The following is a 14,212-nucleotide window of genomic DNA, read 5'->3' as shown; positions in this document are numbered from 1 at the left end:
TTATTCAAAACCCTCTTTCTTTTACCCTAATTAGCATATAATTAAGAATAAAAGATGGCAATAATAACCCACTAATTAACTTAAGGTTACCTCTTGTAACCCCAAAGTAATTAGACTTATTAACATTAACCCACTAACTATATAATTAAAGCAGGAATAGTCAAAAACGTCACTTAAAACAATTGAGGAATTCCGACTCAGACTGGGATTTACGCAGCCTGTGACGGCCCATCGCGCCTGCGACGGTCCGTCCTGCTGCTCTGTCACAGAGTTCAGAGACTCAATTTCTCTGAAGAGTCTGTGACGGTCCGTCACACCTGTGACGGTCCGTCCTGCCATTCCGTTACGAAGTTCAGAGAGTCGATTTTCAGTACCCAATTTCAGATTTTCTAAGTGTTTTGAAATGAGACCCTGCGACGGTCCGTCGTGCCCATGACGATCCATCGCCTCAGCCTATTTTTCCAGAAATAAAATCTGCTACTCAAAACGACTAAACAGGTCGTTACAGTAGAGCACCTTCTTTTAGAATAGGGTTTCATGACACCGATTCCATATTTATCTCAAATGGTCTATGTTGGTTAAGGCAATTGTTTTGAAAAGTAAAATGAATATAATAAAGTGAACTCTAACTAGGATTACTTAAGGAGTTCTTCTTAGTATAGATAGGGGTATGAGACTCTACCTATGCATTGCACTAGATGGACTTGAGTGAAGTCATAAGAGGATGTCTTTATGCTCTTACAACTTTAATTATATGCATATGTTGTCTTTACATGTTGATCATCCTATATAATGTCAGTTTACTTATGAACATGTTATTGGTTTATATTGCTATATATATTGATGAATACTCTTGATGGTATGTTATGTGAAGTTAGGCATTATTTATAATCTCTTACCTTGTTTGCTTTACTATGTGGGATTATTAGACTTCATATAGACGTTGCACTAGTAGGCTTTGGAAGGGTTATGTGTAAAGGTCTTCTATGATTTCATGATATGAACTCTTCTACATACCATATATAAAACATGTATTAATTCTCCAAGTAGTTCCTACCAAATTACCCCTAAATTAAAATCATAAGGCATAAACACATAATTATGATCTGGAGATCATTACTACATTAAGTACTAAAAATTATATTCATCCACAAAATGTACAGTGAAAAAGTAACTAAAGGCTAAAATAAGCCCGAAAGTTCCCCCACATATCCTACTCCACCTCCTACACAGGGTCCTTAACGAGATAATACCTCCAATGTACCTTAAACCACAATCGTATGTCTCGAACACAACCACTAAACATTTATGGGTTTAGAGGATACTAACCACTTAACGAAGGTCAGAAGTTTCTCAAAATCTTTTTCAACATACTGAAGTACATGGGAGTCATCATGAACATAAATGTGCAACATCGAAACATGAAATACTTAATGTATATCAAATAATATTGGTGGTAACAAGCTCATATGCAATATCTCCAACTCTCCGAATAATTTCAAAATGCCCTCTATATTTTGGTCTAAGGTTTCCATGCCTCCTAGGTATCTTCTCTTTGTTCATGGCAAATACATAGGATTAATCTAGATAAAATTAAGAATCTCAAATGCCTCAACCTATGATAAACATAACTATTCTTCGTACTTTTAATTATCTCAAAATTATCCTTAATAACCCTCCCCTAGTCGAAAAAATCCTACTCAAGTCAGTTCCACGTTGTCTAAGATTTGTAGACTCAAAGCGACCAAACAAAGAGAGACAACGCTCACCGTATAAAACCACAAATAGGTCCAACATCAAGATAGAGTAGTAGATGTTGTTGTATAAAAAGTCTGCAAAAGGTAAGACTCGGTACTATTATCCACCAAACTCAAAAATACTAGTCTACTACATATACTTGCAAACTTTGATAGTGCACTCTAACTGGCCATTATTTATTTGTTGAAAACTATGTTAACGTCAATGTGAGTGTCTAACTTTTCCAAAAAGGTCCTCCAAATTCTATAACATACTAAGTACACCCCGATCTCGTATAATAGAAATGAGCTCACCATGGAGGCGAACCGTCTCTTGAAGGTAGATATGGCTATCCTCTAAGCGTTGAATGAAGACTAACTAGAAAAAAAGTATAGTGACTTCCTAAAAAAATCATTGATGACTTAAATTGTTTCAATACCTCTAGAATCCTTGGGAAACACACTACACCATTTTAGGATAAAGCCGCACTTTATCAAGACAACGCTTGTAAAATGTTGCCTAAATCTTTTTAGGCTACATTTTAAAAGTGTAACATTAGTTTTTAGCTTTTGGCCATAATAATTAATGTTGCAAACACTAATAAAGTGTGCTCTTTAGTAGTATAGGATACACTTCATAAGTGTAGCTTGATCATGATGTAATTGGCCACACCTATTTATATATATGACTACACTTTTAAAGTTAGCCATTTTTATAATTATAAAAACAACACTTGTCAACTGTGGCCTTATAGCTTTCAGTAAAATATTATATTATCTTCGACGAATTTAATTCTCCCTCTCATTTTTATTTGACAAAAAAAACTAATAAAAAAAACACTCTGAGTCTCATGTATATGAAAGAATCCTCTCATCGTCATCCTTAAAACCTAGCCGCAATCACACCGATAGGATCTTAGATGCCAATTAATTCTCCAAGGTATGATTGAATTTTAAACCTCAAATTTCAGATTTTGATCTAAATCATGAGAACCTCTCAAATGCACAGGTACGGGGTACACATTTCTTAGGTGTTCTTTTCTGATTCTGATTTTCATTTTTATATGTGTTGCTTGTAATTTTTTCATATTCAATTCTCTTACACTTACTGTATTTAATGTTGACACATCTTCTAATGGGCTACAAAACAGAATTGTAAGTCTTATGGAGGGACATATTTGGATCGAAAGTGAAACTCCTGGCAAGGGGTGACTCTGAGTACGCTATATTTTTTAATAAACTTGGTGTTCCTGGATATGTATGTGAATATAAGCACCCCATTATGACCAACTTGCCAGCAAATCAGGCATGAGTTTGTAATGATTAAAGGTTTTGGTCATGGATGAATGGGTGAGTACTATCTGAAGCGCAAATGGCAAGATTTAGCCATGGTTATTTGATTTTTGTTCTGATGTGTTCTTTTTCGACATAATTTTTTTAAAGTTGGAGTAAAAATAAAGAGTTCTTACTTATGGCGATTAGAATTTTTTTCTAGTGTTCTTTAGTTACCAGTTATATGTTTGACTAAAAATGGTTAGTGTTTCATTGAGTATGTTTGGATTTTCGTTCTAATGTTCTTTGTATTGGCTTAATCTATTAAAACTTTTAGCGCAAATTAGGTTTTAGTTATAACTATTCAAAGCGAGTTTTTAGCTATGTTATTTGGAACTTGTTCTAATGTTCTCTCTATTAACGTAATTTGCTAAAAGATGGAGTGAAAATTTGGAGCTTTTCGCCATGGAGTTCTTACTTGTATTGAGTAACCCAAATAGATATTGAGTTTTAAATGTTACTTGCATTGAGTTGTCTTACTAACTCTTTCATGAACTGAACATAAAAATACATAACAAGAGGTAATCATGGAATGTAAAATATTTAAGAACACCACTGCTTGTGCTATGTCTACATAAGTGTATGAAATTAGAATCTTAACAACTATATATGGATGTCGTTGTGACATATACATAGGAAAGTATGCCTTTATCAAATTAATAGAAGGATGGAATGCATGTATCAAACTAGAATGTGGCAGTTTTGTATTCTCGTAAGTCCATCACATTATATGTATCTTTGTAGGGTGAAAAACTCCTTTTGTGAATACTTCTGATAATTCTTTTTGGCATCTCGTTTCTATTTTTACAACAGCAGCTGATTTCAGTGGAGCTTAATCAACAATGTATATTTGTATGTATTACTTCCTCCCTCAAGCTTAGTGTCTTCGGTTTAGTGTTTATACACACACACACATGCTCCCTATGTATCATATGTGTCAAAGTATGAAGTTCAAGCATGGTAATCTTTTATGGTTTTTTTCGGACCTCCCAGTGTGAGAATGCATAAGTTTTATGGAGGTTTTAAATCTAAAATGAGTACAATGAAAGAGACTCTAATTCTTGGATACATGTTTGTTCTCTCATTAATGTTAACGCATTGCTGCAACGGCTATATCTGATATTGTCTAAGAAATACATTAAATCATCTCCTCTTGTTTGAAGATCTATTGGAAACAGTTTCCTTGCCTTCACAGGTGAAGTGTAAGGTTTGCATAGACTACACCCTCCATAGGAACCACCTATGGAGGGTATAGTATATAAAGATGTTTCAACTCCTATACAACACTATTAGTTCTTTTAATCTTTCTCATGCCTCCTTGAACATGTTACATTTGCACCATATTTTTTCGATTTCTTGACTATGGTTTAATGCTATCATTTTTGGTGATTTTATAAATACAATGACATTTTGTGTATGAGAATATCAACACGAGTACTATTTCACTTCTATTTTTCTTTTGGGATTTCATTTACTGACATCAATATCTTTAACAAGAAAAATACTGTAGCAGATTGAGTGAGAAATGGTAGGTAACCATCTAGATGCAAGAGGTAATTACTACCTTGCTTCTAAAATAAACGAGGTGAAAGACACTTTTCTTGGAAAGATGAAGAACGGTGAATCCCCATTCTAGGATACTGAAATATTTGTTGGTTAAGATATTCCGAATCCTAGAGTGATCAAACCACTAAATTTGGTGTTATTTGCATCGTTGAAAGAGTGTCTCTTGAAATTTCTTAAATAGGAAAGATTTGTTTCCATCTTAGAAGAGGTGATTTTCTCCCTCTTCTTTTATCATGGTTTTGATTAAAATACTATTAAAGGTCCACTTAACAGAAGCTTGTGGCTTTATATGTATTACATCATGTAATACAGTATCCCACTAACTCATCTTATTATTTTCTTTAGGTCACATATATTGCTCATCCTTCTCTTCACCATGATTAAAGAAGTTGAAGTTATTGTTTGTAACGATTTCTTCCTCTTGTCGATCCATATGTAAAATGCAAAAGTGGCAAAACTTTTAAAGTGTAACCAATAAGAATGCAAAAGTCACACTTTTAAGTGCAGTATAATAGATAAAAGTGTTGCTAATGAAATAACTAAAAATGTGGCCTTTATACCTCTTTGTTCACACTTTTTAAGTATTACTACTTTGGTGACACATGAAAAGTGTTGTCAAATGTCAAAGGTTACGATTCTTTATACCAACCCCTAAAAAGTGTTGCTAAAATTCAACAAGAGTATCTCTTTATTGAAAGCCACATTGTTGGCTAGTTTAGACTACAATTCAGAGGGGTGGTTGTTGGCGTAAAATGGTGTAGTGACAGGCGAAAAAGTCCATATGTGATCCCACTTCAATTCAAGAATGCATAATATATGAAAATCACCATTAGGTCTCAAGTTCTTGCCTTTCACCTTCTGGCAACTAAGGAAATACACATACAATCCAGAAAATTCATCCTATAGCTACCCACTACTAATGATGCTAGAAGTCAGATTACATATTCGTGGTGCCCAGATTGATACAATATTTAAAATCATGGGATATACGAAGTAGCAACTAGATTAAACCTCTAACCTTAAAACACAAATAAGAATTGTTAATCTCAAAATCCTATCTAAATCTATTGTAGCCTAACCGACATTACTTGGTAACACCCAATCTCTAATTTCTGCCAAGACCTCATCCTCAAACTGGTGGTTACAGATCTGATGAAGAAATGAGGAGTGAACTCCCACATAGACTTGAATCTTCCTAGAATCAAAAACATAAAAGTGAATTATCTAGTTATTTAAGAACTTAATTTCCCAAGATAAAGGTAACTCTATGGTAGACAAGAAGTCCATACTACCAATACTTATTGTTTTTTAGGTCAAGGCATTCACAATTACATTTTCCTTATCCAATTGATAGATAATAGAGAGGTTAATGTTCCTCAAATCTCAATCCAGTGATGTCGCCTCAAATAAAGGTCACTTTTTCTAATGATGCGCCGAAGGCTTCTCTTATTAGTTTATTTCTCCAAACAAAATCAGTAGAGTTAGTGCCTTAAAAAAATTGAAGGGAAAAACTACTAGTGCTTACTCTAAACCTTTAGTGAAGTATTTGTACATATGTAGTCTAAGCTAACCTTTATGCAGAAGAAATAAGTCGGTTTGTGTGCATCAATACACAACCCAAAAATGTTTGATGTATCATAATAGACCATTAAAACCTCATCCTTAACTAGAAAAGTCAATATAAGAGTAGTATTTATTAACTCCTTGAGCTTCCGTCAAGCAACTTAAAAGAGAACATCACGGAAGATCAAGCAGTACAAAGTTGTTGAAAAGTGGAATAACCCTCTAAATACTACTATGTTGTAACGTGGAACCATACAAAGCTCTGAACCTTCATAACTTAAGTGGGCCTATACCTATTACGAATAGCCTCAATATTTCTTATATCTATGAAAATTCAATCCTTAGACACAACATACCCCAGAAATACTACAAACTTAGCAAGAGCTCATACTTTTGATATTTTGCATAAATCAACTAACCATAAAAGTCTAGAGAAGAATCCTCGGATACTATTAATAATAAGTCATGCTCTGTGAGTACACCTTAATGCCATCTATAAACTCAAAGATGAACATATCATGATATGGTTTGAACACACATGTAATTAAGTCCATAAAAGTAGGAGGGGTATTAGTAAAACTAAAAGAAATCACTAGGAACTCATAGTGTCTATAACGAGTCTTAAATCTTGTCTGAAGGATGTCGGCTTCCCATATAAATTGCTAATGTTGATCATATCTCAAATTAATATTTGAAACCAATATAACACCCTAATATGTATCAAATATATAATCAACACTCATAAGTTTCCTTTGTCATGTTGGGTACTATAAGTTTCTCATTAAAGACTTCCGAAGATTGCTATTCCATTGTGCAAGCTTATGAAAAAGAAAGCACGTTTATTTTTGATAATGTATATTTGGAATGTTAAACTATAAAAGTCTCATGATTTAGACTAGAGATTTTCCTATGAAATAATGGTTAGATGTTTATATACCTATATCAATTTATTAAACTGAATTAGAAGAGGTAAGAGCCAAAACGACTAAGAAAGACCTTGACGTTCGGAAACTAGCTAAATTGAACTAGTAGGCCTCCTTATCTTTGGTGAAGGTTTTGGAGTGTCAAATTAAGAAAAAAAACCTGTAAAATAACTTTAAATAGGTAAAATATAGTATGAAGGTTCCAAACGTCCATTCACGACTCCCCAAGGGCCGCCCGAAGGGTCCTTGAGGAGGACCCTAACACTAGTGAGCAATCTGTCAGCGAAGATGTAAAGCCCCTTGAGCGTCGCGCAGCACGAACTTGCTAGGAAAATTTTGCCTCACGACAAGGGGCCTTCACGAGGCTCAATGCCTCAACACAGATTTTCAAAAAAGAATTGGATTTGCCCCCGCGACGCACAGCCACTTACAAGATTCGTCCGCGTCATTTTTTAGTCAATTTAACTTTAAAAAAAGTTCCAATTAAGTGAGGGGTATTTTGCTTAATTTAGTGGACGAGTATATACTGGTTCTAGGTTAGTTTTAAGGCACTATCAGTCACTCCAAATCAGATTTACAATGTCACACTCATTTCTCTCAAACCTCTCTGTCTACTCAACCACAATTGAAGAGCATTGGAAGCTTGGAGGAGAAGGTCAAGTTCTACACTTTTATTCTCAAGATTCGTGGATTAATTTTCAATAAGTTATAGGTCTACAATCTTTGGACTCCTTTCCCCAAGAGGTCCTTTCAAAGTGAATTCAAAATAATTCAATTCCTAGAGTTTATACTCTACCAATGCGTTTTGTTCCAAACTCGATGTTTATGACTAATTATGATAGATTATGATTTTCTATGATTAATTAAGTATGTATTGTTTAATAATTTATATGGAATTGTGGAATTTCATGTGAATCATGTACTTTCGCTAAATAATGGATTCTATTATGCTATATCATTCACTTTATGTCATTCAATGTTGATCTAAGAACTATTTCTTGAATGAACTCATAAATGAACCCCTTTCCGTTAACCCTAGCTAAAAATTTGTCTTGCATATGACTAGAAATGTGGGATTGGTTATGTTATTGTGCATTTTACTATATTATTTTTTAATTGTGCTTAATTGAGAGTTAGTTCTTGATGAATACGAGGCTATGTGATGATTAGGAAAATTCTTTTTTATTGGTAATCTTATGTCATGCCATTAGAGACTTGACACTATGTTTCTTTTATCATCTAATACATTTCTTGTGGTTATAAGCTATGAACACAAGAATGACAACCTCTAGAAGAGTAGAAGAAGAGATTGCTAATGCGAGAGTTCCTACCTAAGGCAATTGAGTTCCTCCTGAATATCAAGTTCCCATGAATGATAAAGTTTCGGTCAATCCTCTGCCCATGACAGATTGTGATGTGAGGGCATCCCTTCTCCAAATGTCCCAGGCCATCATTACTTAAGCTCAAGCCATAATGGCACAAGCAAATCGGGAGGTTGTACCTCAAGAGAACAAATATTCTTGTACCATGGCTACTCTTTTGAGAGATTTTATGAGGATGAATCCTCTTGTGTTCTTTGGATTAAAGGTTGATAAAGACCCCGAAGGATTACTTGATAAGGTCTATAAGATTTTGTTTGTTATAAGGGTGAGTACTACTTAAAATTTCAAGTTTGATTCCAATCAACTCATGGACGTGGCTTAGACATGGTACAATCAATGGAAGGATAGTCGGTCTTTAGGAGGTGGTCCCATCGCTTGGGGGATCTTCAAGAAGGTCTTTCATGATAGGTTCTTCCTAAGGGATCAAACGGAAGATAAGGTAGAGGAGTTAATCAACTGACGTCAAGGAGGTAGGAGTGTTAAGGAAGACTCCTAAAAGTTCATGAAGTTATCCTAAAATTCTTCCTCTTTGGTGTCAAATGATAGGGATGCAATGAGTTGTTATGTAACAGGCATGTTCGAAGAGCTTGAAAAAGAAGGTAGTGTAGCTATGCTTCATGACAACATGGATCTTTCTAGGTTGATGGTTTATGCACAAGAAGTAGAGAAGAGTCGTCTAAGGAAGTACTATATAGAAGCTAAGAAGGCAAGGTCATTTGAAAGTGGTTATTCTATGAATAGGCTTGACATTCGAGACAAGTATAACTTCAAAAAGAGGTATTCAAAGCAAGTTACTTCAAATTTCTCCAACACTCTCAATTACAGGGTTTGTAACGCTAATTCCAAAAAGGGGAGAAATTTTTATTCACTAAGAGAAAAACCTACATGTGGAAATAGTGGTAAGAAACATGTGGGTGAATGCCTCATTGGAACAAATAATTGCTACAGTTGTGGAAAAAGTGGTCATATGGTGAAAGATTGTAATAATGTGAAGGGTCAAGGAATGGGGAATAGCCAAGTTCTTCCATGTGGTCCTAGCTCTGAAGCTCCAAAAAGGAACCGCTTTTATGCACTCAAATCTATGAGTGAACAAGAGATCTCTCCCGATGTAGTTACCGGTATGTTACAAGTCTTATCTATTAATTTTTATGCTTTACTTGATCCCGGTTCTACCCTTTCTTTGTACCGTAATGGGTTACTCGGTAATTGCAAAAAGATTCTGTAGGAAATGTCCTGTATTGCTTCCCAATATAGTTATTCATGTTGACCTGTTAGAATTTCACATATTTTATTTTGATATCATTTTGGTTATGGATTGACGTCATGCTTGTTTTGCTTCCATAGATTGTAGAACGAGGATAGTGAAGTTTCAATTTCCAAATGAACACATTTAGAGTTGAAGGGGGGGGATTCTATGCCTAGGTATCAAACCATTTCTTACTTGACGACTTGTAAGATGATAGCCAAGGGTTGTGTATGCCAATTTCACTATGTTTGGTGAATGTTTGAGAGTGTTAAATGAAGTCCAAAACTTTTAAAAATACTTTAAATTTGTATAATATAGTATAAAGGGTCAAAACATATAGTCATTACTCTCCAAGGAACGCCCCTAGGGTCCTTGAAGAGGATCCAAACATTGGCGAGCAAGCTGCTGAAGCAGCTTGCAACAGAGAAGATAGGAATTCCCTTGCTTGTCGCGCAGCCATCACTGGCTAGGTAAATTTTTCCTCACAATTCGGGGCCTTTAAGAGGCTCACTGCCTTGACCCAATTTTTTGTAAAATAATAGGAGTTGCCCCCGCGACGCGCAGCCATATTCCTGATTCGTCCGCATTATTTTTAAGTCAATTTAACTTCACAAAAAGACCCAATTAAGTGAGAAGTATTTTGGTTATTTAGGGGAAGAGTATATAGTTGTTCTAGGTCAGTTTGAAGCCACCTTGACCTACTCCAAATTAGATTTACCGAATCACTCTCATCTCTCTCAAGAGTCTCTCTACTCAACCGCCATTGAAGAGTATTGGAAGCTTTGAGAAGAAAGCCAAGTTCTAAACTTTTCTTCTCAAGATTTGTGGATTAATTGTCAATAAGGTATGGGTTCTTCACTCATGGGATTACTTTCCCCAAGAGGTCCTTCCAAAGTGATTTTTAAACAATTCAATTCCTAAAGCTTTTACTCTATTCCAAACTTGAAGTTTATGACTAATTATGATTGATTATAGTTTTCTATGACTAATTAAGTATGTATTGTTAAATAGGTTATATGGAATTATGGGATTTCATGTGAAGTATGTTCTTTTGCTAAATAATGGATTCTATTATGTTATATCATTCACTTAATGTCATGCAATGTTGGGATCAAAACTATTTCTTGAATGAACTCATAAATGAACCCCTTTCTGTTAACCCTAGCTATGAATTGATCTTTTATATAACTATAATATGTTGTATTGGTTAAGTTATTGTGTATTTTACTATATTATTGTATAATTGTGGTGAATTGAGCGTTAGTTCGTGATGAAGATTCTTGGAAGCAATCGGTAGGTTTTCTAAAGTTATGATTACTCCGTTATGTTGATGTTAGCCTATAATTTATGTTGTTATGCAATTGAATTATGTATGATGTTGATATGCATATATGTTGGGCTATGAATTTTTATAATGTGGGGTAAGGGTATGATTAGGCAAGGTTGATGATATTTCTCTCGTATGCATTACATAATATTACTATAATATGTTAATCTCACAAATGAATGGTTGTGATGAAAGAATGAGCTAATGATCATGTTTATATAAGAAGTTAGTCTCCTATGGACTATGATAAGATTTATTATTAATGGTAACACAAAGGCAATTCAAAAAGGAACTTTAGCTAAGATCCAAGTGAACTAGATATGAGAGGAGTCCCTTCCCAAGTTTGAAGGTAGCTTCACAATTACTCTCATGAGATAGAGGCTGCCATGCAATATGGAATTATGAGTCTCTAATATATCTCCTAGTTCTTTAACTATGTTGTCTCCATACGAATACTTGCTAGTGGATCCACCTATAATTTTATGTTCATGTTTTGATTCTACCTTGGCAAGTATACCACCTTCGTTCGGTGTGGGGTTTTATGACACCAGATATTTTTAGATTACATGGTCTAATTTCGGTTAAGTCGATTGATACTCAAGTAAAATTGAAGATTAAAGTATATGGACATTGACTAGGGTTACTTGAGGAGTCTACTTAGTAGAGGTAGTGTTATGGGACTCTACCTAAACATTGCACAAGTTGACTCTAAGGGAATTCCTAGGATATTGTTCTTATGTACTATGAACATGAAATGTCTAATCCTTATGATATATGGTGTTGTATTTATATGATGTTTGTTATGTTAATGAACATGCATTGGTCTTTATTGCTATATGTGAAATGAGTACTTATGATATAAGTTTTATGAAGCAAAACATTATTAATGGTCTCCTATGTTGTTTGCTTGTTTTTGTGGTATATGCGCCTTTACATTAGTCTTGCACTTGTAGGCTTGAGATGGGATTTTGGGTAAGTTTTTTATGTTATGTTGGTATGAACTATTGAACATGAAATGTTAGTATGACATTATGATGATGTGTCTTTGGTTATGATCATGCTTTTTGTTGTATTGATCCTTATCTTGTATATGCTCTATTATATTTTATGTGTATATACCCATACTTAGTACAAGTGTAGTACTAACCCATATCCTTTACATATCTATAATGTAAGGTCTGACCATTGAAGATTAAAAAGGTCAATTGAATAAGCTTGGAATTCTTTCTCCAACTGTTGGTGGGTCCTCACATTCGGGGATACTATATTTTCATTATTGTAGCTATGAAGATTGTAGTAGTTCAAGAGATACTCTTTTATTCCTTTTCATTATTCTAGCTATGAAGAGAATGAAGGAGACAATGTTTACCCTTTAAAAACTTATAAAATCTGGTTAGAAAGAAGTAGACTCCTACAAAATATCAAATAGATATGCCTGCAAATTTGAACTGGATTCAAATTTTGTTAACCTTCAAATGTGTGGAATGGGGAATTCAAATTAGACAATTGTACACCTAAAATGTAGGGAAATAAAAAAGGAATAAAATTAATATGGTAAATTTTAATTGGGGATGTTAATGGGGAAGTGGGTAGCTTCAAAATAGGATTTAGTTTTGGTAAAGTTAAACTTGCCAATTGGGTGAAAAAAAGGTGGGAAATTTTTATGTATCTTTTATATTTTTTTAATTGGGGGGAATAAGGAATTTTTGAAATTTTTAAAATAAGTGGGGATAAATGGTTATTAAGATAATTAAAGTAGTGTATTTAAGTAATATTTCCTATGTTTTGTATGTTATGTTGGTATGAACTATTGAACATGAAATGTTAGTATGACTTTATGATGATATGTCTTTGGTTATGATCATGCTTTATGTTGTATTGATCCTTATCTTGTATATGCTCTATTAAATTTTATGTGCATATACCCATACTTAGTACAAGTGTAGTACTAACCCATATCCTTTATATATCTACAATGTAAGGTCCGACCATTGAACAATAAAAAGGTCAATTGAATAAGCTTGGAATTCTTTCTCCATGTGTTGTTGGGTCCTCACATTCGGGGATACTATTTTTTCATTATTCTACCTATGAAAATTGTAGTAGTTCAAGAGATACAATTTTATTCCTTTTCCGTTCAACTCTATTATAGTAAGGCCTATATGGAATATTCATATTGTATTGCCTAAGTTCAAGTTCGTACTCTTAAGATGGTTTTTATTTAAGACACTTTTCTTTGAAATTGTATCCATTTTTATCATGTTGTTAACGTCTAAGTATACTTCATATATTATATGCAAAATATTTTAATTTTTTCTGTATTTTAACCAATGATGGTTAATATGTTATGACGAATGCAAATGGCTTGTCTAATTCCTCTTCGAGGACGACGATGCCGGTTACGTATAGGGGTGCTCTCTCAATGTGACATGAAAGCTTTCAATTTTTGTAAAGAGAAACTAATCTCGACACTTATTATCATACAACCGAATTGGAATCTCAATTTTAATATGATGTGCGACACTAGTGGCCTGACACTTAGAGGTATTTTCCATAAATAAATAAATGAGTTCTTTCATTTTATTTACTATGCTATAAAACCTTGAGTTATAATAAAAATAAAATATCATGACTGAGAAAGATTTGTTGAATCTTTAGTACAATTTTGAGAAGCTTAGAGAGTACTTACTGAGTACAAAAGTTATCATGCATACTGATCATATTACTCTATGCTCAAAAATGGCAAAAAAAAAGCAACACTAAGACTGATATGATTGGTGCTCCTCCTTTATGAATGTGCCTTTGAAGTAAATGATATATATGGATATGAAAACCAACTAGCTTGCAACGTATCGAGGATTGAAGGGATGCTAGATGTGCTGAAGAGATGGATATTTATGATGGTTTCTTTAACGAATTAAAAAATTTAATTTCTACACTTTCGGTTCCTTAGTATGTTGATTTCGCATATTTTATTGTATATGTGTTGTCACCTATGATTCGAGTGGCCATCATAAGAAAAAAAACTTTTTTTATGTAAATAACTATCTATGGGGTGAACCATTCCTCCTTAAGGAATGTGCAAATAATATTATTTGACGTTGTGTGCTAGAAAGTAGAGGCTTGAAAAATTAGAA

At 33.9% G+C, this 14,212-nt stretch overlaps 1 long non-coding RNA gene across 2 annotated transcripts; it reads left to right on the top strand.

Moving 5' to 3' along the window:
• The first annotated feature begins 2,564 nt into the window (after window positions 1-2,564).
• LOC112941550 (uncharacterized) lies at window positions 2,565-13,705 on the top strand. 2 transcript variants are annotated; one of them, XR_011221183.1, is made up of 3 exons: window positions 2,565-2,745; window positions 2,888-3,920; window positions 8,385-13,705. It is a non-coding gene; the product is annotated as an uncharacterized lncRNA (long non-coding RNA). The 2 variants fall into 2 exon arrangements; XR_011221182.1 differs by having other exon boundaries at window positions 2,888-9,620; window positions 13,058-13,705.
• Window positions 13,706-14,212: the final 507 nt, after the last annotated feature.

Source organism: Solanum lycopersicum, chromosome 5, assembly GCF_036512215.1.
Source record: "Solanum lycopersicum chromosome 5, SLM_r2.1".
Classification (NCBI taxonomy): Eukaryota; Viridiplantae; Streptophyta; class Magnoliopsida; order Solanales; family Solanaceae; genus Solanum; species Solanum lycopersicum.
The sequence above is the reverse complement of the archived record's forward strand: the minus strand, read 5'-3'. Positions and strand labels throughout refer to the sequence as shown.